General features: G+C 38.6%; 58 non-coding genes across 58 annotated transcripts; all 58 read left to right on the forward strand.

Annotated features, from left to right (window-relative positions):
• Positions 1–2,966: 2,966 nt before the first annotated feature.
• On the forward strand, positions 2,967–3,039 carry TRNAK-UUU (transfer RNA lysine (anticodon UUU)). The gene has a single exon. It is a non-coding gene; the product is annotated as a tRNA-Lys (tRNA).
• Positions 3,040–3,146: 107 nt separating this feature from the next.
• TRNAK-UUU (transfer RNA lysine (anticodon UUU)) lies at positions 3,147–3,219 on the forward strand. The gene has a single exon. It is a non-coding gene; the product is annotated as a tRNA-Lys (tRNA).
• A 106-nt stretch (positions 3,220–3,325) lies between these two features.
• TRNAK-UUU (transfer RNA lysine (anticodon UUU)) lies at positions 3,326–3,398 on the forward strand. Its single transcript has one exon. It is a non-coding gene; the product is annotated as a tRNA-Lys (tRNA).
• A 286-nt stretch (positions 3,399–3,684) lies between these two features.
• Positions 3,685–3,757, forward strand: TRNAE-UUC (transfer RNA glutamic acid (anticodon UUC)). The gene has a single exon. It is a non-coding gene; the product is annotated as a tRNA-Glu (tRNA).
• A 286-nt stretch (positions 3,758–4,043) lies between these two features.
• On the forward strand, positions 4,044–4,116 carry TRNAK-UUU (transfer RNA lysine (anticodon UUU)). The gene has a single exon. It is a non-coding gene; the product is annotated as a tRNA-Lys (tRNA).
• A 467-nt stretch (positions 4,117–4,583) lies between these two features.
• TRNAE-UUC (transfer RNA glutamic acid (anticodon UUC)) lies at positions 4,584–4,656 on the forward strand. The gene has a single exon. It is a non-coding gene; the product is annotated as a tRNA-Glu (tRNA).
• A 107-nt stretch (positions 4,657–4,763) lies between these two features.
• Positions 4,764–4,836, forward strand: TRNAK-UUU (transfer RNA lysine (anticodon UUU)). The gene has a single exon. It is a non-coding gene; the product is annotated as a tRNA-Lys (tRNA).
• Positions 4,837–4,942: 106 nt separating this feature from the next.
• On the forward strand, positions 4,943–5,015 carry TRNAK-UUU (transfer RNA lysine (anticodon UUU)). The gene has a single exon. It is a non-coding gene; the product is annotated as a tRNA-Lys (tRNA).
• Positions 5,016–5,482: 467 nt separating this feature from the next.
• Positions 5,483–5,555, forward strand: TRNAK-UUU (transfer RNA lysine (anticodon UUU)). Its single transcript has one exon. It is a non-coding gene; the product is annotated as a tRNA-Lys (tRNA).
• A 466-nt stretch (positions 5,556–6,021) lies between these two features.
• On the forward strand, positions 6,022–6,094 carry TRNAK-UUU (transfer RNA lysine (anticodon UUU)). The gene has a single exon. It is a non-coding gene; the product is annotated as a tRNA-Lys (tRNA).
• Positions 6,095–6,201: 107 nt separating this feature from the next.
• TRNAE-UUC (transfer RNA glutamic acid (anticodon UUC)) lies at positions 6,202–6,274 on the forward strand. Its single transcript has one exon. It is a non-coding gene; the product is annotated as a tRNA-Glu (tRNA).
• A 107-nt stretch (positions 6,275–6,381) lies between these two features.
• On the forward strand, positions 6,382–6,454 carry TRNAE-UUC (transfer RNA glutamic acid (anticodon UUC)). Its single transcript has one exon. It is a non-coding gene; the product is annotated as a tRNA-Glu (tRNA).
• Positions 6,455–6,561: 107 nt separating this feature from the next.
• TRNAK-UUU (transfer RNA lysine (anticodon UUU)) lies at positions 6,562–6,634 on the forward strand. Its single transcript has one exon. It is a non-coding gene; the product is annotated as a tRNA-Lys (tRNA).
• Positions 6,635–6,740: 106 nt separating this feature from the next.
• Positions 6,741–6,813, forward strand: TRNAK-UUU (transfer RNA lysine (anticodon UUU)). Its single transcript has one exon. It is a non-coding gene; the product is annotated as a tRNA-Lys (tRNA).
• A 286-nt stretch (positions 6,814–7,099) lies between these two features.
• Positions 7,100–7,172, forward strand: TRNAK-UUU (transfer RNA lysine (anticodon UUU)). The gene has a single exon. It is a non-coding gene; the product is annotated as a tRNA-Lys (tRNA).
• A 113-nt stretch (positions 7,173–7,285) lies between these two features.
• TRNAK-UUU (transfer RNA lysine (anticodon UUU)) lies at positions 7,286–7,358 on the forward strand. Its single transcript has one exon. It is a non-coding gene; the product is annotated as a tRNA-Lys (tRNA).
• A 107-nt stretch (positions 7,359–7,465) lies between these two features.
• Positions 7,466–7,538, forward strand: TRNAE-UUC (transfer RNA glutamic acid (anticodon UUC)). The gene has a single exon. It is a non-coding gene; the product is annotated as a tRNA-Glu (tRNA).
• A 107-nt stretch (positions 7,539–7,645) lies between these two features.
• On the forward strand, positions 7,646–7,718 carry TRNAE-UUC (transfer RNA glutamic acid (anticodon UUC)). The gene has a single exon. It is a non-coding gene; the product is annotated as a tRNA-Glu (tRNA).
• Positions 7,719–7,825: 107 nt separating this feature from the next.
• On the forward strand, positions 7,826–7,898 carry TRNAK-UUU (transfer RNA lysine (anticodon UUU)). The gene has a single exon. It is a non-coding gene; the product is annotated as a tRNA-Lys (tRNA).
• A 107-nt stretch (positions 7,899–8,005) lies between these two features.
• On the forward strand, positions 8,006–8,078 carry TRNAK-UUU (transfer RNA lysine (anticodon UUU)). Its single transcript has one exon. It is a non-coding gene; the product is annotated as a tRNA-Lys (tRNA).
• A 286-nt stretch (positions 8,079–8,364) lies between these two features.
• Positions 8,365–8,437, forward strand: TRNAK-UUU (transfer RNA lysine (anticodon UUU)). Its single transcript has one exon. It is a non-coding gene; the product is annotated as a tRNA-Lys (tRNA).
• Positions 8,438–8,544: 107 nt separating this feature from the next.
• On the forward strand, positions 8,545–8,617 carry TRNAK-UUU (transfer RNA lysine (anticodon UUU)). The gene has a single exon. It is a non-coding gene; the product is annotated as a tRNA-Lys (tRNA).
• A 107-nt stretch (positions 8,618–8,724) lies between these two features.
• TRNAE-UUC (transfer RNA glutamic acid (anticodon UUC)) lies at positions 8,725–8,797 on the forward strand. The gene has a single exon. It is a non-coding gene; the product is annotated as a tRNA-Glu (tRNA).
• A 107-nt stretch (positions 8,798–8,904) lies between these two features.
• Positions 8,905–8,977, forward strand: TRNAE-UUC (transfer RNA glutamic acid (anticodon UUC)). The gene has a single exon. It is a non-coding gene; the product is annotated as a tRNA-Glu (tRNA).
• Positions 8,978–9,084: 107 nt separating this feature from the next.
• On the forward strand, positions 9,085–9,157 carry TRNAK-UUU (transfer RNA lysine (anticodon UUU)). The gene has a single exon. It is a non-coding gene; the product is annotated as a tRNA-Lys (tRNA).
• A 107-nt stretch (positions 9,158–9,264) lies between these two features.
• TRNAK-UUU (transfer RNA lysine (anticodon UUU)) lies at positions 9,265–9,337 on the forward strand. The gene has a single exon. It is a non-coding gene; the product is annotated as a tRNA-Lys (tRNA).
• Positions 9,338–9,623: 286 nt separating this feature from the next.
• Positions 9,624–9,696, forward strand: TRNAK-UUU (transfer RNA lysine (anticodon UUU)). Its single transcript has one exon. It is a non-coding gene; the product is annotated as a tRNA-Lys (tRNA).
• A 107-nt stretch (positions 9,697–9,803) lies between these two features.
• On the forward strand, positions 9,804–9,876 carry TRNAK-UUU (transfer RNA lysine (anticodon UUU)). The gene has a single exon. It is a non-coding gene; the product is annotated as a tRNA-Lys (tRNA).
• A 107-nt stretch (positions 9,877–9,983) lies between these two features.
• TRNAE-UUC (transfer RNA glutamic acid (anticodon UUC)) lies at positions 9,984–10,056 on the forward strand. Its single transcript has one exon. It is a non-coding gene; the product is annotated as a tRNA-Glu (tRNA).
• A 107-nt stretch (positions 10,057–10,163) lies between these two features.
• Positions 10,164–10,236, forward strand: TRNAE-UUC (transfer RNA glutamic acid (anticodon UUC)). The gene has a single exon. It is a non-coding gene; the product is annotated as a tRNA-Glu (tRNA).
• A 107-nt stretch (positions 10,237–10,343) lies between these two features.
• Positions 10,344–10,416, forward strand: TRNAK-UUU (transfer RNA lysine (anticodon UUU)). The gene has a single exon. It is a non-coding gene; the product is annotated as a tRNA-Lys (tRNA).
• Positions 10,417–10,523: 107 nt separating this feature from the next.
• On the forward strand, positions 10,524–10,596 carry TRNAK-UUU (transfer RNA lysine (anticodon UUU)). Its single transcript has one exon. It is a non-coding gene; the product is annotated as a tRNA-Lys (tRNA).
• Positions 10,597–10,882: 286 nt separating this feature from the next.
• TRNAK-UUU (transfer RNA lysine (anticodon UUU)) lies at positions 10,883–10,955 on the forward strand. Its single transcript has one exon. It is a non-coding gene; the product is annotated as a tRNA-Lys (tRNA).
• Positions 10,956–11,062: 107 nt separating this feature from the next.
• TRNAK-UUU (transfer RNA lysine (anticodon UUU)) lies at positions 11,063–11,135 on the forward strand. Its single transcript has one exon. It is a non-coding gene; the product is annotated as a tRNA-Lys (tRNA).
• A 107-nt stretch (positions 11,136–11,242) lies between these two features.
• TRNAE-UUC (transfer RNA glutamic acid (anticodon UUC)) lies at positions 11,243–11,315 on the forward strand. The gene has a single exon. It is a non-coding gene; the product is annotated as a tRNA-Glu (tRNA).
• Positions 11,316–11,422: 107 nt separating this feature from the next.
• On the forward strand, positions 11,423–11,495 carry TRNAE-UUC (transfer RNA glutamic acid (anticodon UUC)). The gene has a single exon. It is a non-coding gene; the product is annotated as a tRNA-Glu (tRNA).
• A 107-nt stretch (positions 11,496–11,602) lies between these two features.
• Positions 11,603–11,675, forward strand: TRNAK-UUU (transfer RNA lysine (anticodon UUU)). Its single transcript has one exon. It is a non-coding gene; the product is annotated as a tRNA-Lys (tRNA).
• Positions 11,676–11,782: 107 nt separating this feature from the next.
• TRNAK-UUU (transfer RNA lysine (anticodon UUU)) lies at positions 11,783–11,855 on the forward strand. Its single transcript has one exon. It is a non-coding gene; the product is annotated as a tRNA-Lys (tRNA).
• Positions 11,856–12,141: 286 nt separating this feature from the next.
• On the forward strand, positions 12,142–12,214 carry TRNAK-UUU (transfer RNA lysine (anticodon UUU)). Its single transcript has one exon. It is a non-coding gene; the product is annotated as a tRNA-Lys (tRNA).
• Positions 12,215–12,321: 107 nt separating this feature from the next.
• Positions 12,322–12,394, forward strand: TRNAK-UUU (transfer RNA lysine (anticodon UUU)). Its single transcript has one exon. It is a non-coding gene; the product is annotated as a tRNA-Lys (tRNA).
• Positions 12,395–12,501: 107 nt separating this feature from the next.
• TRNAE-UUC (transfer RNA glutamic acid (anticodon UUC)) lies at positions 12,502–12,574 on the forward strand. The gene has a single exon. It is a non-coding gene; the product is annotated as a tRNA-Glu (tRNA).
• Positions 12,575–12,681: 107 nt separating this feature from the next.
• On the forward strand, positions 12,682–12,754 carry TRNAE-UUC (transfer RNA glutamic acid (anticodon UUC)). The gene has a single exon. It is a non-coding gene; the product is annotated as a tRNA-Glu (tRNA).
• Positions 12,755–12,861: 107 nt separating this feature from the next.
• TRNAK-UUU (transfer RNA lysine (anticodon UUU)) lies at positions 12,862–12,934 on the forward strand. The gene has a single exon. It is a non-coding gene; the product is annotated as a tRNA-Lys (tRNA).
• Positions 12,935–13,041: 107 nt separating this feature from the next.
• On the forward strand, positions 13,042–13,114 carry TRNAK-UUU (transfer RNA lysine (anticodon UUU)). Its single transcript has one exon. It is a non-coding gene; the product is annotated as a tRNA-Lys (tRNA).
• Positions 13,115–13,400: 286 nt separating this feature from the next.
• Positions 13,401–13,473, forward strand: TRNAK-UUU (transfer RNA lysine (anticodon UUU)). The gene has a single exon. It is a non-coding gene; the product is annotated as a tRNA-Lys (tRNA).
• Positions 13,474–13,580: 107 nt separating this feature from the next.
• Positions 13,581–13,653, forward strand: TRNAK-UUU (transfer RNA lysine (anticodon UUU)). The gene has a single exon. It is a non-coding gene; the product is annotated as a tRNA-Lys (tRNA).
• A 107-nt stretch (positions 13,654–13,760) lies between these two features.
• On the forward strand, positions 13,761–13,833 carry TRNAE-UUC (transfer RNA glutamic acid (anticodon UUC)). The gene has a single exon. It is a non-coding gene; the product is annotated as a tRNA-Glu (tRNA).
• Positions 13,834–13,940: 107 nt separating this feature from the next.
• On the forward strand, positions 13,941–14,013 carry TRNAE-UUC (transfer RNA glutamic acid (anticodon UUC)). Its single transcript has one exon. It is a non-coding gene; the product is annotated as a tRNA-Glu (tRNA).
• Positions 14,014–14,120: 107 nt separating this feature from the next.
• TRNAK-UUU (transfer RNA lysine (anticodon UUU)) lies at positions 14,121–14,193 on the forward strand. Its single transcript has one exon. It is a non-coding gene; the product is annotated as a tRNA-Lys (tRNA).
• A 107-nt stretch (positions 14,194–14,300) lies between these two features.
• On the forward strand, positions 14,301–14,373 carry TRNAK-UUU (transfer RNA lysine (anticodon UUU)). The gene has a single exon. It is a non-coding gene; the product is annotated as a tRNA-Lys (tRNA).
• Positions 14,374–14,659: 286 nt separating this feature from the next.
• Positions 14,660–14,732, forward strand: TRNAK-UUU (transfer RNA lysine (anticodon UUU)). The gene has a single exon. It is a non-coding gene; the product is annotated as a tRNA-Lys (tRNA).
• Positions 14,733–14,839: 107 nt separating this feature from the next.
• TRNAK-UUU (transfer RNA lysine (anticodon UUU)) lies at positions 14,840–14,912 on the forward strand. The gene has a single exon. It is a non-coding gene; the product is annotated as a tRNA-Lys (tRNA).
• A 107-nt stretch (positions 14,913–15,019) lies between these two features.
• On the forward strand, positions 15,020–15,092 carry TRNAE-UUC (transfer RNA glutamic acid (anticodon UUC)). Its single transcript has one exon. It is a non-coding gene; the product is annotated as a tRNA-Glu (tRNA).
• Positions 15,093–15,199: 107 nt separating this feature from the next.
• Positions 15,200–15,272, forward strand: TRNAE-UUC (transfer RNA glutamic acid (anticodon UUC)). The gene has a single exon. It is a non-coding gene; the product is annotated as a tRNA-Glu (tRNA).
• Positions 15,273–15,379: 107 nt separating this feature from the next.
• TRNAK-UUU (transfer RNA lysine (anticodon UUU)) lies at positions 15,380–15,452 on the forward strand. Its single transcript has one exon. It is a non-coding gene; the product is annotated as a tRNA-Lys (tRNA).
• A 106-nt stretch (positions 15,453–15,558) lies between these two features.
• On the forward strand, positions 15,559–15,631 carry TRNAK-UUU (transfer RNA lysine (anticodon UUU)). The gene has a single exon. It is a non-coding gene; the product is annotated as a tRNA-Lys (tRNA).
• A 286-nt stretch (positions 15,632–15,917) lies between these two features.
• On the forward strand, positions 15,918–15,990 carry TRNAK-UUU (transfer RNA lysine (anticodon UUU)). The gene has a single exon. It is a non-coding gene; the product is annotated as a tRNA-Lys (tRNA).
• Positions 15,991–16,277: 287 nt separating this feature from the next.
• TRNAE-UUC (transfer RNA glutamic acid (anticodon UUC)) lies at positions 16,278–16,350 on the forward strand. Its single transcript has one exon. It is a non-coding gene; the product is annotated as a tRNA-Glu (tRNA).
• Positions 16,351–16,453: the final 103 nt, after the last annotated feature.

A 16,453-nucleotide genomic window follows, 5' to 3' on the forward strand; every position in this document is an offset into this window, starting at 1 on the left:
ACGAAATAATTAGAAATAATTAAAATTATATCTTGATAATACTCACGTACCTTCGAGGAATCGAACCCACCATTCTTCTCTCCGCTGGTCAACGCCTTATCTACTATGCCACCAGATCGCTGAGGCTTCCAGTGTTTTAGATAATATTGATATTGTATTTTTTATTGTCGGGGAATTTTGTCTAGAGCGTGGGGGGATTTTGTCTAGAGGGTGGGGGGATTTTGACTACAGAGTGGGGAGATTTTGTACTCTTAACTAGGATGGGGGAAAATGACCGGGGGATTTTGTCTTGAGAGAAGGGGGATTTTGTACATTTTTAAAAATGGGGGATTATCACCGGGGGTCTGTTGTCTTGGGGGTATTTAGTCCGTATACCGAATAGAATGGCCTCAAAAGCAATTTAATATCCCATGCATTTGTAGAAATTGAAAATTTTCTGCCTTTTCTGAAGATTTTAAGTCGATCAAGTGGTCAACTTTATATGCAGTTTCAAATAGCATGCGAGAGCTACCCACGCTTTAAGGGGTTTAGTTCTCCATGAATCGCTTCGAATCGATTTCTCATGTAAGTGTGAACAAGGCTAGAGTGTCGCATAACACGTTTAGCAGTGCTTTATGAAGGTACAATACCGCCTGATTACCAATTTCTTTGTTATTTTTATTTAAAGGAAAAAAATGTTATCTTTCATGAATATCATCTAAAAAAAATGTTTAACAATTAAGCTTTTCAATAATTTTTTACTGTTTGGATTGACTTAAAACATTAATGAAAATGAAAGACCATATTTAAGATACCCGAAGTATTATAATTTTCCATGTTTCATTTCAAAAGGTGTTTTTACCTCTCCGTGTGACGTAGTCCAGGAGAGGTTCTGTAACGGCCGTGTCTGTGTGTGTGTGTGCCTGTCTGTGTGTCTGTATGTCTGTCTGTCCGTTGTTACACCCACGTGACCGCGTTCGCAGTTTGCGTATCGGAGCAAACGTGTTCCCAATTTCCGGACCGCATTGACAGTTCACAGAAATTTGGAAAAATGGCGAGCCAAAGCGGACAAAATTCGAAATTCGCTCTCCCTCCTTAGATATTTCGTGCTCTCCCTCTTTTTAATACCCTCGCTCCCTCTCTTTAAACCTCGCTCCCTCTCTTCAAAACCTTCCCTCTCTTTCAAAACCTCGCTCTCCCTCCTTATAATACCCTCGCTCCCTCTTTTAAACCTCTCTCTCTCCCTGCAAAACCTTCCCTCTCTTTCTAAACCTCGCTCTCCCTCCTTATAATACCCTCGCTCCCTCTCTTTAAACCTCTCTCCCTCTCTTTAAACCTCGCTCCCTCTCTTTAAACCTCGCTCCCTCTCCTTATAAAAACCTCGCTCCCTCTCCTTATAAAAACCTCGCTCTCCTTCCTTATAATACCCTCGCTCCCTCTTCATATAAAAGCCTCGCTCCCTCTCCTTATAAAAGCCTCGCTCTCCCTCCTTACAATACCCTTGCTCTCTCCCCTCAGGAAAAGGTCGCTCTCTCCCCTCAAGATAGCGTCCGGGCTTGCTTGTTTTTTATCGTTGCCTTCCACAGTACATTTTTGTTGGATGCGCTATTTTGCAAAGCCATACAGTTGCGGTGAAGATATTCAAACAGCTCGTGCTACTTTGCAGACCGTAGTTCAGGAGACTCATACTGCAGACTCTGTATAGGTTGGAATTATATACAAATTATTACGGATAATTACAGATAATTATAAAATAAAGTGCAAAATAAACTAAAATCTTATTATCCATATTTTTTTCATGTAATACCATGCCAATTTTCTGGGTAATTTTAAAATAAAGTGACGTAGCTTATGGTTAAAAAGACAAAGCTCTGGTGCTTAACTATGCAAACGTTAGCTCACACGATTGTCAGATATTGAAGAGGTAATTTCGGAATTTACTCGGGTACAAGCATGCTTGTTGTAGTGTTTTTCGACAGTCATTTAGGCGGTCCAAAACAGTCCGAAAATTAGTGAGTGCACTTTTCGGCAAATTGCAAAATGAATTTATTAATCTTCATTAACAAATTAATTCTAATATCAATTTTGTCTGTAAGTTGTACTCAAGCATTTATTGTGCAACTTTAGAAATAATTGCTTTTGTGTTATGAATTTAATTCACTTTAAGGTATGTTTCCATTTCTCCCCATCTCAGATTGGTGGTTGCCCATTTCCGCACAGTTTTATTTTTCACACCTTAAAAACCCATAGCCCGTTTCCGCACAGTTTTTCATAACCTATTTCCGCACAGTTTAATAAAAAAAAATAAAACCATTTTTACTTTCTTTTAGAAACCTTAAGCTTGGGCTGCTGACTCATTGGAACGAAAATAGGAAAAATATGAGGTTTTATGATTATAAAATTTTCGATACTATTTAACGATAGATTTAATTTTGATACAGATTTTACAAACGGGATTTAAAAAATGCTCCTTTTACTTCTATTTTTTTAACAAAAACACACTTAATTTAATGCTAACGTCTATCAATACACTTTTCTTTATAGATATTGATATTGCAAGGTCAAATCACTTTCAATAAATTTATGTAAATTCTAATTCCAATTTTTACGGGAGTTCACCTCGCTTGAGCCCGGAAAGCTCAGTCGGTAGAGCGTTAGGCTTTTAACCTAACGGTTAAGGGTTCGAGTCCTTGTTTGGGCGACTCTGTTTTTAAAGAATCATCAATAATTTAAAATTCAGATCATTTAATTTCCAGTAAAATTATTGAAATTCTAATCCCAATTATTACGGGAGTTCACCTCGCTTGAGCCCGGATCGCTCAGTCGGTAGAGCGTTAGGGCTTTAACCTAACGGTCCAGAGTTCGAGTCCCTGTTCGGGCCATTCACTTTTTGAACATTCATAAAAATTTAAACTTCATATCATTTCTCTTGGAGTAAAATTATGAAAATTCTAACCCCAATTATTACGGGAGTTCACCTCGATTGAGCCCGGATAGCTCAGTCGGTAGAGCGTTAGGCTTTTAACCTAACGGCCCAGGGTTCGAGTCCCTGTTCGGACGATTATGTTTTTAAAGAATCATCACTAATTTGAACTTCAGATCACTTAATTTCCAGTAAAATTATTTAAATTCTAATCCCAATTATTACGGGAGTTCACCTCGCTTGAGCCCGGATAGCTCAGTCGGTAGAGCGTTAGGCTTTTAACCTAACGGTCCAGGGTTCGAGTCCCTGTTCGGGCGATTCGTTTTTTGAACATTCATAAACATTTGAACTTCAGATCATTTCACTTTCAATAAATTTATGTAAATTCTAATTCCAATTTTTACGGGAGTTCACCTCGCTTGAGCCCGGATAGCTCAGTCGGTAGAGCGTTAGGCTTTTAACCTAACGGTTGAGGGTTCGAGTCCCTGTTTGGGCGACTCTGTTTTTAAAGAATCATCAATAATTTAAAATTCAGATCATTTAATTTCCAGTAAAATTATTGAAATTCTAATCCCAATTAATACGGGAGTTCACCTCGCTTGAGCCCGGATAGCTCAGTCGGTAGAGCGTTAGGCTTTAAACCTAACGGTCCAGGGTTCGAGTCCCTGTTCGGGCTACTCTGTTTTGAAGAATCATCAGTAATTTAAACTTCACATCATTTTACTTTCAATAAATTTATGTAAATTCTAATTCCAATTATTACGGGAGTTCACCTCGCTTGAGCCCGGATAGCTCAGTCGGTAGAGCGTTAGGCTTTCAACCTAACGGTCCAGGGTTCGAGTCCCTGTTCGGGCGACTTTGTTTTTAAAGAATCATCAATAATTTAAAATTCAGATCATTTAATTTGCAGTAAAATTATTGAAATTCTAATCCCAATTATTACGGTAGTTCATTTCGTTTCAGGCCGGATAGCTCAGTCGGTAGAGTGTTAGGCTTTTAACCTAACGGTTCAGGGTTCGAGTACCTGTTCGGGCGATTCAATTTTTGAACATTCATAAAAATTTGAACTTCATATCATTTCTCTTAGAGTAAAATTATGAAAATTCTAATCCCAATTATTAAGGGAGTTCACCTCGCTTGAGCCCGGATAGCTCAGTTGGTAGAGCGTTAGGCTTTTAACCTAACGGCCCAGGGTTCGAGTCCCTGATCGGACGATTCTGTTTTTAAAGAATCATCAATAATTTAAACTTCAGATCGTTTCACTTTCAATAAATTTATGTAAATTCTAATTCCAATTTTTACAGGAGTTCACCTCGCTTGAGCCCGGATAGCTCAGTCGGTAGAGCGTTAGGCTTTTAACCTAACGGTTAAGGGTTCGAGTCCCTGTATGGGCGACTCTGTTTTTAAAGAATCATCAATAATTTAAACTTCAGATCACTTAATTTCCAGTAAAATTATTTAAATTCTAATCCCAATTATTACGGGAGTTCATGTCGTTTCAGCCCGGATCGCTCAGTCGGTAGAGCGTTAAGCCTTCAACCTAACGGTCCAGGGTTCGCGTCCCTGTTCGGGCGACTCTGTTTTTGAAGAATCATCAATAATTTAAACTTCAGATCATTTAATTTCCAGTAAAATAATTTAAATTCTAATCCTAATTATTACGGGAGTTCATTTCGTTTCAGCCCGGATAGCTCAGTCGGTAGAGCGTTAAGCCTTCAACCTAACGGTCCAGGGTTCGAGTCCCTGTTCTGGCGACTCTGTTTTTGAAGAATCATCAATAATTTAAACTTCAGATCATTTCACTTTCAATAAATTTATGTAAATTCTAATTCCAATTATTACGGGAGTTCACCTCGCTTGAGCCCGGATAGCTCAGTCGGTAGAGCGTTAGGCTTTTAACCTAACGGTCCAGGGTTCGAGTCCCTGTTCGGGCGATTCGTTTTTTGAACATTCATAAACATTTGAACTTCAGATCATTTCACTTTCAATAAATTTATGTAAATTCTAATTCCAATTTTTACGGGAGTTCACCTCGCTTGAGCCCGGATAGCTCAGTCGGTAGAGCGTTAGGCTTTTAACCTAACGGTTAAGGGTTCGAGTCCCTGTTTGGGCGACTCTGTTTTTAAAGAATCATCAATAATTTAAAATTCAGATCATATAATTTCCAGTAAAATTATTGAAATTCTAATCCCAATTAATACGGGAGTTCACCTCGCTTGAGCCCGGATCGCTCAGTCGGTAGAGCGTTAGGCTTTTAACCTAACGGTTAAGGGTTCGAGTCCCTGTATGGGCGACTCTGTTTTTAAAGAATCATCAATAATTTAAACTTCAGATCACTTAATTTCCAGTAAAATTATTTAAATTCTAATCCCAATTATTACGGGAGTTCATGTCGTTTCAGCCCGGATCGCTCAGTCGGTAGAGCGTTAAGCCTTCAACCTAACGGTCCAGGGTTCGCGTCCCTGTTCGGGCGACTCTGTTTTTAAAGAATCATCAATAATTTAAAATTCAGATCATTTAATTTCCAGTAAAATTATTGAAATTCTAATCCCAATTAATACGGGAGTTCACCTCCCTTGAGCCCGGATAGCTCAGTCGGTAGAGCGTTAGGCTTTTAACCTAACGGTCCAGGGTTCGAGTCCCTGTTCGGGCGACTTTGTTTTTAAAGAATCATCAATAATTTAAAATTCAGATCATTTAATTTGCAATAAAATTATTGAAATTCTAATCCCAATTATTACGGTAGTTCATTTCGTTTCAGGCCGGATAGCTCAGTCGGTAGAGTGTTAGGCTTTTAACCTAACGGTCCAGGGTTCGAGTACCTGTTCGGGCGATTCAATTTTTGAACATTCATAAAAATTTGAACTTCATATCATTTCTCTTAGAGTAAAATTATGAAAATTCTAATCCCAATTATTAAGGGAGTTCACCTCGCTTGAGCACGGATAGCTCAGTCGGTAGAGCGTTAGGCTTTTAACCTAACGGCCCAGGGTTCGAGTCCCTGATCGGACGATTCTGTTTTTAAAGAATCATCAATAATTTAAACTTCAGATCGTTTCACTTTCAATAAATTTATGTAAATTCTAATTCCAATTTTTACGGTAGTTCACCTGGCTTGAGCCCGGATAGCTCAGTCGGTAGAGTGTTAGGCTTTTAACCTAACGGTTAAGGGTTCGAGTCCCTGTTTGGGCGACTCTGTTTTTAAAGAATCATCAATAATTTAAACTTCAGATCATTTAATTTCCAGTAAAATAATTTAAATTCTAATCCTAATTATTACGGGAGTTCATTTCGTTTCAGCCCGGATAGCTCAGTCGGTAGAGCGTTAAGCCTTCAACCTAACGGTCCAGGGTTCGCGTCCCTGTTCGGGCGACTCTGTTTTTGAAGAATCATCAATAATTTAAACTTCAGATCATTTAATTTCCAGTAAAATAATTTAAATTCTAATCCTAATTATTACGGGAGTTCATTTCGTTTCAGCCCGGATAGCTCAGTCGGTAGAGCGTTAAGCCTTCAACCTAACGGTCCAGGGTTCGAGTCCCTGTTCTGGCGACTCTGTTTTTGAAGAATCATCAATAATTTAAACTTCAGATCATTTCACTTTCAATAAATTTATGTAAATTCTAATTCCAATTATTACGGGAGTTCACCTCGCTTGAGCCCGGATAGCTCAGTCGGTAGAGCGTTAGGCTTTTAACCTAACGGTCCAGGGTTCGAGTCCCTGTTCGGGCGACTCTGTTTTGAAGAATCATCAGTAATTTAAACTTCAGATCATTTCACTTTCAATAAATTTATGTAAATTCTAATTCCAATTATTACGGGAGTTCACCTCGCTTGAGCCCGGATAGCTCAGTCGGTAGAGCGTTAGGCTTTTAACCTAACGGTCCAGGGTTCGAGTCCCTGTTCGGGCGACTTTGTTTTTAAAGAATCATCAATAATTTAAAATTCAGATCATTTAATTTGCAGTAAAATTATTGAAATTCTAATCCCAATTATTACCGTAGTTCATTTCGTTTCAGGCCGGATAGCTCAGTCGGTAGAGTGTTAGGCTTTTAACCTAACGGTCCAGGGTTCGAGTACCTGTTCGGGCGATTCAATTTTTGAACATTCATAAAAATTTGAACTTCATATCATTTCTCTTAGAGTAAAATTATGAAAATTCTACTCCCAATTATTAAGGGAGTTCACCTCGCTTGAGCCCGGATAGCTCAGTCGGTAGAGCGTTAGGCTTTTAACCTAACGGCCCAGGGTTCGAGTCCCTGATCGGACGAGTCTGTTTTTAAAGAATCACTCGAATCAATAATTTAAACTTCAGATCGTTTCACTTTCAATAAATTTATGTAAATTCTAATTCCAATTTTTACGGGAGTTCACCTGGCTTGAGCCCGGATAGCTCAGTCGGTAGAGTGTTAGGCTTTTAACCTAACGGTTAAGGGTTCGAGTCCCTGTTTGGGCGACTCTGTTTTTAAAGAATCATCAATAATTTAAACTTCAGATCATTTAATTTCCAGTAAAATAATTTAAATTCTAATCCTAATTATTACGGGAGTTCATTTCGTTTCAGCCCGGATAGCTCAGTCGGTAGAGCGTTAAGCCTTCAACCTAACGGTCCAGGGTTCGCGTCCCTGTTCGGGCGACTCTGTTTTTGAAGAATCATCAATAATTTAAACTTCAGATCATTTAATTTCCAGTAAAATAATTTAAATTCTAATCCTAATTATTACGGGAGTTCATTTCGTTTCAGCCCGGATAGCTCAGTCGGTAGAGCGTTAAGCCTTCAACCTAACGGTCCAGGGTTCGAGTCCCTGTTCTGGCGACTCTGTTTTTGAAGAATCATCAATAATTTAAACTTCAGATCATTTCACTTTCAATAAATTTATGTAAATTCTAATTCCTATTATTACGGGAGTTCACCTCGCTTGAGCCCGGATAGCTCAGTCGGTAGAGCGTTAGGCTTTTAACCTAACGGTCCAGGGTTCGAGTCCCTGTTCGGGCGACTTTGTTTTTAAAGAATCATCAATAATTTAAAATTCAGATCATTTAATTTGCAGTAAAATTATTGAAATTCTAATCCCAATTATTACGGTAGTTCATTTCGTTTCAGGCCGGATAGCTCAGTCGGTAGAGTGTTAGGCTTTTAACCTAACGGTCCAGGGTTCGAGTCCCTGTTCGGGCGACTTTGTTTTTAAAGAATCATCAATAATTTAAAATTCAGATCATTTAATTTGCAGTAAAATTATTGAAATTCTAATCCCAATTATTACGGTAGTTCATTTCGTTTCAGGCCGGATAGCTCAGTCGGTAGAGTGTTAGGCTTTTAACCTAACGGTCCAGGGTTCGAGTACCTGTTCGGGCGATTCAACTTTTGAACATTCATAAAAATTTGAACTTCATATCATTTCTCTTAGAGTAAAATTATGAAAATTCTAATCCCAATTATTAAGGGAGTTCACCTCGCTTGAGCCCGGATAGCTCAGTCGGTAGAGCGTTAGGCTTTTAACCTAACGGCCCAGGGTTCGAGTCCCTGATCGGACGAGTCTGTTTTTAAAGAATCATCAATAATTTAAACTTCAGATTGTTTCACTTTCAATAAATTTATGTAAATTCTAATTCCAATTTTTACGGGAGTTCACCTGGCTTGAGCCCGGATAGCTCAGTCGGTAGAGTGTTAGGCTTTTAACCTAACGGTTAAGGGTTCGAGTCCCTGTTTGGGCGACTCTGTTTTTAAAGAATCATCAATAATTTAAACTTCAGATCATTTAATTTCCAGTAAAATAATTTAAATTCTAATCCTAATTATTACGGGAGTTCATTTCGTTTCAGCCCGGATAGCTCAGTCGGTAGAGCGTTAAGCCTTCAACCTAACGGTCCAGGGTTCGCGTCCCTGTTCGGGCGACTCTGTTTTTGAAGAATCATCAATAATTTAAACTTCAGATCATTTAATTTCCAGTAAAATAATTTAAATTCTAATCCTAATTATTACGGGAGTTCATTTCGTTTCAGCCCGGATAGCTCAGTCGGTAGAGCGTTAAGCCTTCAACCTAACGGTCCAGGGTTCGAGTCCCTGTTCTGGCGACTCTGTTTTTGAAGAATCATCAATAATTTAAACTTCAGATCATTTCACTTTCAATAAATTTATGTAAATTCTAATTCCTATTATTACGGGAGTTCACCTCGCTTGAGCCCGGATAGCTCAGTCGGTAGAGCGTTAGGCTTTTAATCTAACGGTCCAGGGTTCGAGTCCCTGTTCGGGCGACTTTGTTTTTAAAGAATCATCAATAATTTAAAATTCAGATCATTTAATTTGCAGTAAAATTATTGAAATTCTAATCCCAATTATTACGGTAGTTCATTTCGTTTCAGGCCGGATAGCTCAGTCGGTAGAGTGTTAGGCTTTTAACCTAACGGTCCAGGGTTCGAGTCCCTGTTCGGGCGACTTTGTTTTTAAAGAATCATCAATAATTTAAAATTCAGATCATTTAATTTGCAGTAAAATTATTGAAATTCTAATCCCAATTATTACGGTAGTTCATTTCGTTTCAGGCCGGATAGCTCAGTCGGTAGAGTGTTAGGCTTTTAACCTAACGGTCCAGGGTTCGAGTACCTGTTCGGGCGATTCAACTTTTGAACATTCATAAAAATTTGAACTTCATATCATTTCTCTTAGAGTAAAATTATGAAAATTCTAATCCCAATTATTAAGGGAGTTCACCTCGCTTGAGCCCGGATAGCTCAGTCGGTAGAGCGTTAGGCTTTTAACCTAACGGCCCAGGGTTCGAGTCCCTGATCGGACGAGTCTGTTTTTAAAGAATCATCAATAATTTAAACTTCAGATCGTTTCACTTTCAATAAATTTATGTAAATTCTAATTCCAATTTTTACGGGAGTTCACCTGGCTTGAGCCCGGATAGCTCAGTCGGTAGAGTGTTAGGCTTTTAACCTAACGGTTAAGGGTTCGAGTCCCTGTTTGGGCGACTCTGTTTTTAAAGAATCATCAATAATTTAAACTTCAGATCATTTAATTTCCAGTAAAATAATTTAAATTCTAATCCTAATTATTACGGGAGTTCATTTCGTTTCAGCCCGGATAGCTCAGTCGGTAGAGCGTTAAGCCTTCAACCTAACGGTCCAGGGTTCGCGTCCCTGTTCGGGCGACTCTGTTTTTGAAGAATCATCAATAATTTAAACTTCAGATCATTTAATTTCCAGTAAAATAATTTAAATTCTAATCCTAATTATTACGGGAGTTCATTTCGTTTCAGCCCGGATAGCTCAGTCGGTAGAGCGTTAAGCCTTCAACCTAACGGTCCAGGGTTCGAGTCCCTGTTCTGGCGACTCTGTTTTTGAAGAATCATCAATAATTTAAACTTCAGATCATTTCACTTTCAATAAATTTATGTAAATTCTAATTCCAATTATTACGGGAGTTCACCTCGCTTGAGCCCGGATAGCTCAGTCGGTAGAGCGTTAGGCTTTTAACCTAACGGTCCAGGGTTCGAGTCCCTGTTCGGGCGACTTTGTTTTTAAAGAATCATCAATAATTTAAAATTCAGATCATTTAATTTGCAGTAAAATTATTGAAATTCTAATCCCAATTATTACGGTAGTTCATTTCGTTTCAGGCCGGATAGCTCAGTCGGTAGAGTGTTAGGCTTTTAACCTAACGGTCCAGGGTTCGAGTCCCTGTTCGGGCGACTTTGTTTTTAAAGAATCATCAATAATTTAAAATTCAGATCATTTAATTTGCAGTAAAATTATTGAAATTCTAATCCCAATTATTACGGTAGTTCATTTCGTTTCAGGCCGGATAGCTCAGTCGGTAGAGTGTTAGGCTTTTAACCTAACGGTCCAGGGTTCGAGTACCTGTTCGGGCGATTCAACTTTTGAACATTCATAAAAATTTGAACTTCATATCATTTCTCTTAGAGTAAAATTATGAAAATTCTAATCCCAATTATTAAGGGAGTTCACCTCGCTTGAGCCCGGATAGCTCAGTCGGTAGAGCGTTAGGCTTTTAACCTAACGGCCCAGGGTTCGAGTCCCTGATCGGACGAGTCTGTTTTTAAAGAATCATCAATAATTTAAACTTCAGATCGTTTCACTTTCAATAAATTTATGTAAATTCTAATTCCAATTTTTACGGGAGTTCACCTGGCTTGAGCCCGGATAGCTCAGTCGGTAGAGTGTTAGGCTTTTAACCTAACGGTTAAGGGTTCGAGTCCCTGTTTGGGCGACTCTGTTTTTAAAGAATCATCAATAATTTAAACTTCAGATCATTTAATTTCCAGTAAAATAATTTAAATTCTAATCCTAATTATTACGGGAGTTCATTTCGTTTCAGCCCGGATAGCTCAGTCGGTAGAGCGTTAAGCCTTCAACCTAACGGTCCAGGGTTCGCGTCCCTGTTCGGGCGACTCTGTTTTTGAAGAATCATCAATAATTTAAACTTCAGATCATTTAATTTCCAGTAAAATAATTTAAATTCTAATCCTAATTATTACGGGAGTTCATTTCGTTTCAGCCCGGATAGCTCAGTCGGTAGAGCGTTAAGCCTTCAACCTAACGGTCCAGGGTTCGAGTCCCTGTTCTGGCGACTCTGTTTTTGAAGAATCATCAATAATTTAAACTTCAGATCATTTCACTTTCAATAAATTTATGTAAATTCTAATTCCAATTATTACGGGAGTTCACCTCGCTTGAGCCCGGATAGCTCAGTCGGTAGAGCGTTAGGCTTTTAACCTAACGGTCCAGGGTTCGAGTCCCTGTTCGGGCGACTTTGTTTTTAAAGAATCATCAATAATTTAAAATTCAGATCATTTAATTTGCAGTAAAATTATTGAAATTCTAATCCCAATTATTACGGTAGTTCATTTCGTTTCAGGCCGGATAGCTCAGTCGGTAGAGTGTTAGGCTTTTAACCTAACGGTCCAGGGTTCGAGTCCCTGTTCGGGCGACTTTGTTTTTAAAGAATCATCAATAATTTAAAATTCAGATCATTTAATTTGCAGTAAAATTATTGAAATTCTAATCCCAATTATTACGGTAGTTCATTTCGTTTCAGGCCGGATAGCTCAGTCGGTAGAGTGTTAGGCTTTTAACCTAACGGTCCAGGGTTCGAGTACCTGTTCGGGCGATTCAACTTTTGAACATTCATAAAAATTTGAACTTCATATCATTTCTCTTAGAGTAAAATTATGAAAATTCTAATCCCAATTATTAAGGGAGTTCACCTCGCTTGAGCCCGGATAGCTCAGTCGGTAGAGCGTTAGGCTTTTAACCTAACGGCCCAGGGTTCGAGTCCCTGATCGGACGAGTCTGTTTTTAAAGAATCATCAATAATTTAAACTTCAGATCGTTTCACTTTCAATAAATTTATGTAAATTCTAATTCCAATTTTTACGGGAGTTCACCTGGCTTGAGCCCGGATAGCTCAGTCGGTAGAGTGTTAGGCTTTTAACCTAACGGTTAAGGGTTCGAGTCCCTGTTTGGGCGACTCTGTTTTTAAAGAATCATCAATAATTTAAACTTCAGATCATTTAATTTCCAGTAAAATAATTTAAATTCTAATCCTAATTATTACGGGAGTTCATTTCGTTTCAGCCCGGATAGCTCAGTCGGTAGAGCGTTAAGCCTTCAACCTAACGGTCCAGGGTTCGCGTCCCTGTTCGGGCGACTCTGTTTTTGAAGAATCATCAATAATTTAAACTTCAGATCATTTAATTTCCAGTAAAATAATTTAAATTCTAATCCTAATTATTACGGGAGTTCATTTCGTTTCAGCCCGGATAGCTCAGTCGGTAGAGCGTTAAGCCTTCAACCTAACGGTCCAGGGTTCGAGTCCCTGTTCTGGCGACTCTGTTTTTGAAGAATCATCAATAATTTAAACTTCAGATCATTTCACTTTCAATAAATTTATGTAAATTCTAATTCCTATTATTACGGGAGTTCACCTCGCTTGAGCCCGGATAGCTCAGTCGGTAGAGCGTTAGGCTTTTAACCTAACGGTCCAGGGTTCGAGTCCCTGTTCGGGCGACTTTGTTTTTAAAGAATCATCAATAATTTAAAATTCAGATCATTTAATTTGCAGTAAAATTATTGAAATTCAAATCCCAATTATTACGGTAGTTCATTTCGTTTCAGGCCGGATAGCTCAGTCGGTAGAGTGTTAGGCTTTTAACCTAACGGTCCAGGGTTCGAGTCCCTGTTCGGGCGACTTTGTTTTTAAAGAATCATCAATAATTTAAAATTCAGATCATTTAATTTGCAGTAAAATTATTGAAATTCTAATCCCAATTATTACGGTAGTTCATTTCGTTTCAGGCCGGATAGCTCAGTCGGTAGAGTGTTAGGCTTTTAACCTAACGGTCCAGGGTTCGAGTACCTGTTCGGGCGATTCAACTTTTGAACATTCATAAAAATTTGAACTTCATATCATTTCTCTTAGAGTAAAATTATGAAAATTCTAATCCCAATTATTAAGGGAGTTCACCTCGCTTGAGCCCGGATAGCTCAGTCGGTAGAGCGTTAGGCTTTTAACCTAACGGCCCAGGGTTCGAGTCCCTGATCGGACGAGTCTGTTTTTAAAGAATCATCAATAATTTAAACTTCAGATCGTTTCACTTTCAATAAATTTATGTAAATTCTAATTCCAATTTTTACGGGAGTTCACCTGGCTTGAGCCCGGATAGCTCAGTCGGTAGAGTGTTAGGCTTTTAACCTAACGGTTAAGGGTTCGAGTCCCTGTTTGGGCGACTCTGTTTTTAAAGAATCATCAATAATTTAAACTTCAGATCATTTAATTTCCAGTAAAATAATTTAAATTCTAATCCTAATTATTACGGGAGTTCATTTCGTTTCAGCCCGGATAGCTCAGTCGGTAGAGCGTTAAGCCTTCAACCTAACGGTCCAGGGTTCGCGTCCCTGTTCGGGCGACTCTGTTTTTGAAGAATCATCAATAATTTAAACTTCAGATCATTTAATTTCCAGTAAAATAATTTAAATTCTAATCCTAATTATTACGGGAGTTCATTTCGTTTCAGCCCGGATAGCTCAGTCGGTAGAGCGTTAAGCCTTCAACCTAACGGTCCAGGGTTCGAGTCCCTGTTCTGGCGACTCTGTTTTTGAAGAATCATCAATAATTTAAACTTCAGATCATTTCACTTTCAATAAATTTATGTAAATTCTAATTCCTATTATTACGGGAGTTCACCTCGCTAGAGCCCGGATAGCTCAGTCGGTAGAGCGTTAGGCTTTTAACCTAACGGTCCAGGGTTCGAGTCCCTGTTCGGGCGACTTTGTTTTTAAAGAATCATCAATAATTTAAAATTCAGATCATTTAATTTGCAGTAAAATTATTGAAATTCTAATCCCAATTATTACGGTAGTTCATTTCGTTTCAGGCCGGATAGCTCAGTCGGTAGAGTGTTAGGCTTTTAACCTAACGGTCCAGGGTTCGAGTCCCTGTTCGGGCGACTTTGTTTTTAAAGAATCATCAATAATTTAAAATTCAGATCATTTAATTTGCAGTAAAATTATTGAAATTCTAATCCCAATTATTACGGTAGTTCATTTCGTTTCAGGCCGGATAGCTCAGTCGGTAGAGTGTTAGGCTTTTAACCTAACGGTCCAGGGTTCGAGTACCTGTTCGGGCGATTCAACTTTTGAACATTCATAAAAATTTGAACTTCATATCATTTCTCTTAGAGTAAAATTATGAAAATTCTAATCCCAATTATTAAGGGAGTTCTCCTCGCTTGAGCCCGGATAGCTCAGTCGGTAGAGCGTTAGGCTTTTAACCTAACGGCCCAGGGTTCGAGTCCCTGATCGGACGAGTCTGTTTTTAAAGAATCATCAATAATTTAAACTTCAGATCGTTTCACTTTCAATAAATTTATGTAAATTCTAATTCCAATTTTTACGGGAGTTCACCTGGCTTGAGCCCGGATAGCTCAGTCGGTAGAGTGTTAGGCTTTTAACCTAACGGTTAAGGGTTCGAGTCCCTGTTTGGGCGACTCTGTTTTTAAAGAATCATCAATAATTTAAACTTCAGATCATTTAATTTCCAGTAAAATAATTTAAATTCTAATCCTAATTATTACGGGAGTTCATTTCGTTTCAGCCCGGATAGCTCAGTCGGTAGAGCGTTAAGCCTTCAACCTAACGGTCCAGGGTTCGCGTCCCTGTTCGGGCGACTCTGTTTTTGAAGAATCATCAATAATTTAAACTTCAGATCATTTAATTTCCAGTAAAATAATTTAAATTCTAATCCTAATTATTACGGGAGTTCATTTCGTTTCAGCCCGGATAGCTCAGTCGGTAGAGCGTTAAGCCTTCAACCTAACGGTCCAGGGTTCGAGTCCCTGTTCTGGCGACTCTGTTTTTGAAGAATCATCAATAATTTAAACTTCAGATCATTTCACTTTCAATAAATTTATGTAAATTCTAATTCCAATTATTACGGGAGTTCACCTCGCTTGAGCCCGGATAGCTCAGTCGGTAGAGCGTTAGGCTTTTAACCTAACGGTCCAGGGTTCGAGTCCCTGTTCGGGCGACTCTGTTTTGAAGAATCATCAGTAATTTAAACTTCAGATCATTTCACTTTCAATAAATTTATGTAAATTCTAATTCCAATTATTACGGGAGTTCACCGCGCTTGAGCCCGGATAGCTCAGTCGGTAGAGCGTTAGGCTTTTAACCTAACGGTCCAGGGTTCGGGTCCCTGTTCGGGCGACTTTGTTTTTAAAGAATCATCAATAATTTAAAATTCAGATCATTTAATTTGCAGTAAAATTATTGAAATTCTAATCCCAATTATTACGGTAGTTCATTTCGTTTCAGGCCGGATAGCTCAGTCGGTAGAGTGTTAGGCTTTTAACCTAACGGTCCAGGGTTCGAGTACCTGTTCGGGCGATTCAACTTTTGAACATTCATAAAAATTTGAACTTCATATCATTTCTCTTAGAGTAAAATTATGAAAATTCTAATCCCAATTATTAAGGGAGTTCACCTCGCTTGAGCCCGGATAGCTCAGTCGGTAGAGCGTTAGGCTTTTAACCTAAAGGCCCAGGGTTCGAGTCCCTGATCGGACGATTCTGTTTTTAAAGAATCATCAATAATTTAAACTTCAGATCGTTTCACTTTCAATAAATTTATGTAAATTCTAATTCCAATTTTTACGGGAGTTCACCTCGCTTGAGCCCGGATAGCTCAGTCGGTAGAGTGTTAGGCTTTTAACCTAACGGTTGAGGGTTCAGGTCACTGTTTGGGCGACTCTGTTTTTAAAGAATCATCAATAATTTAAACTTCAGATCATTTCATTTCCAGTAAAATAATTTAAATTCTAATCCTAATTATTACGGGAGTTCATTTCGTTTCAGCCCGGATAGCTCAGTCGGTAGAGCGTTAAGCCTTCAACCTAACGGTCCAGGGTTCGCGTCCCTGTTCGGGCGACTCTGTTTTTGAAGAATCATCAATAATTTAAACTTCAGATCATTTAATTTCCAGTAAAATAATTTAAATTCTAATCCTAATTATTACGGGAGTTCATTTCGT

Source organism: Phalangium opilio, unplaced genomic scaffold (genome assembly GCF_054372755.1).
Source record: "Phalangium opilio isolate 3A_F unplaced genomic scaffold, DU_Popi_V2 ptg001170l_1, whole genome shotgun sequence".
NCBI classification, from domain to species: Eukaryota; Metazoa; Arthropoda; class Arachnida; order Opiliones; family Phalangiidae; genus Phalangium; species Phalangium opilio.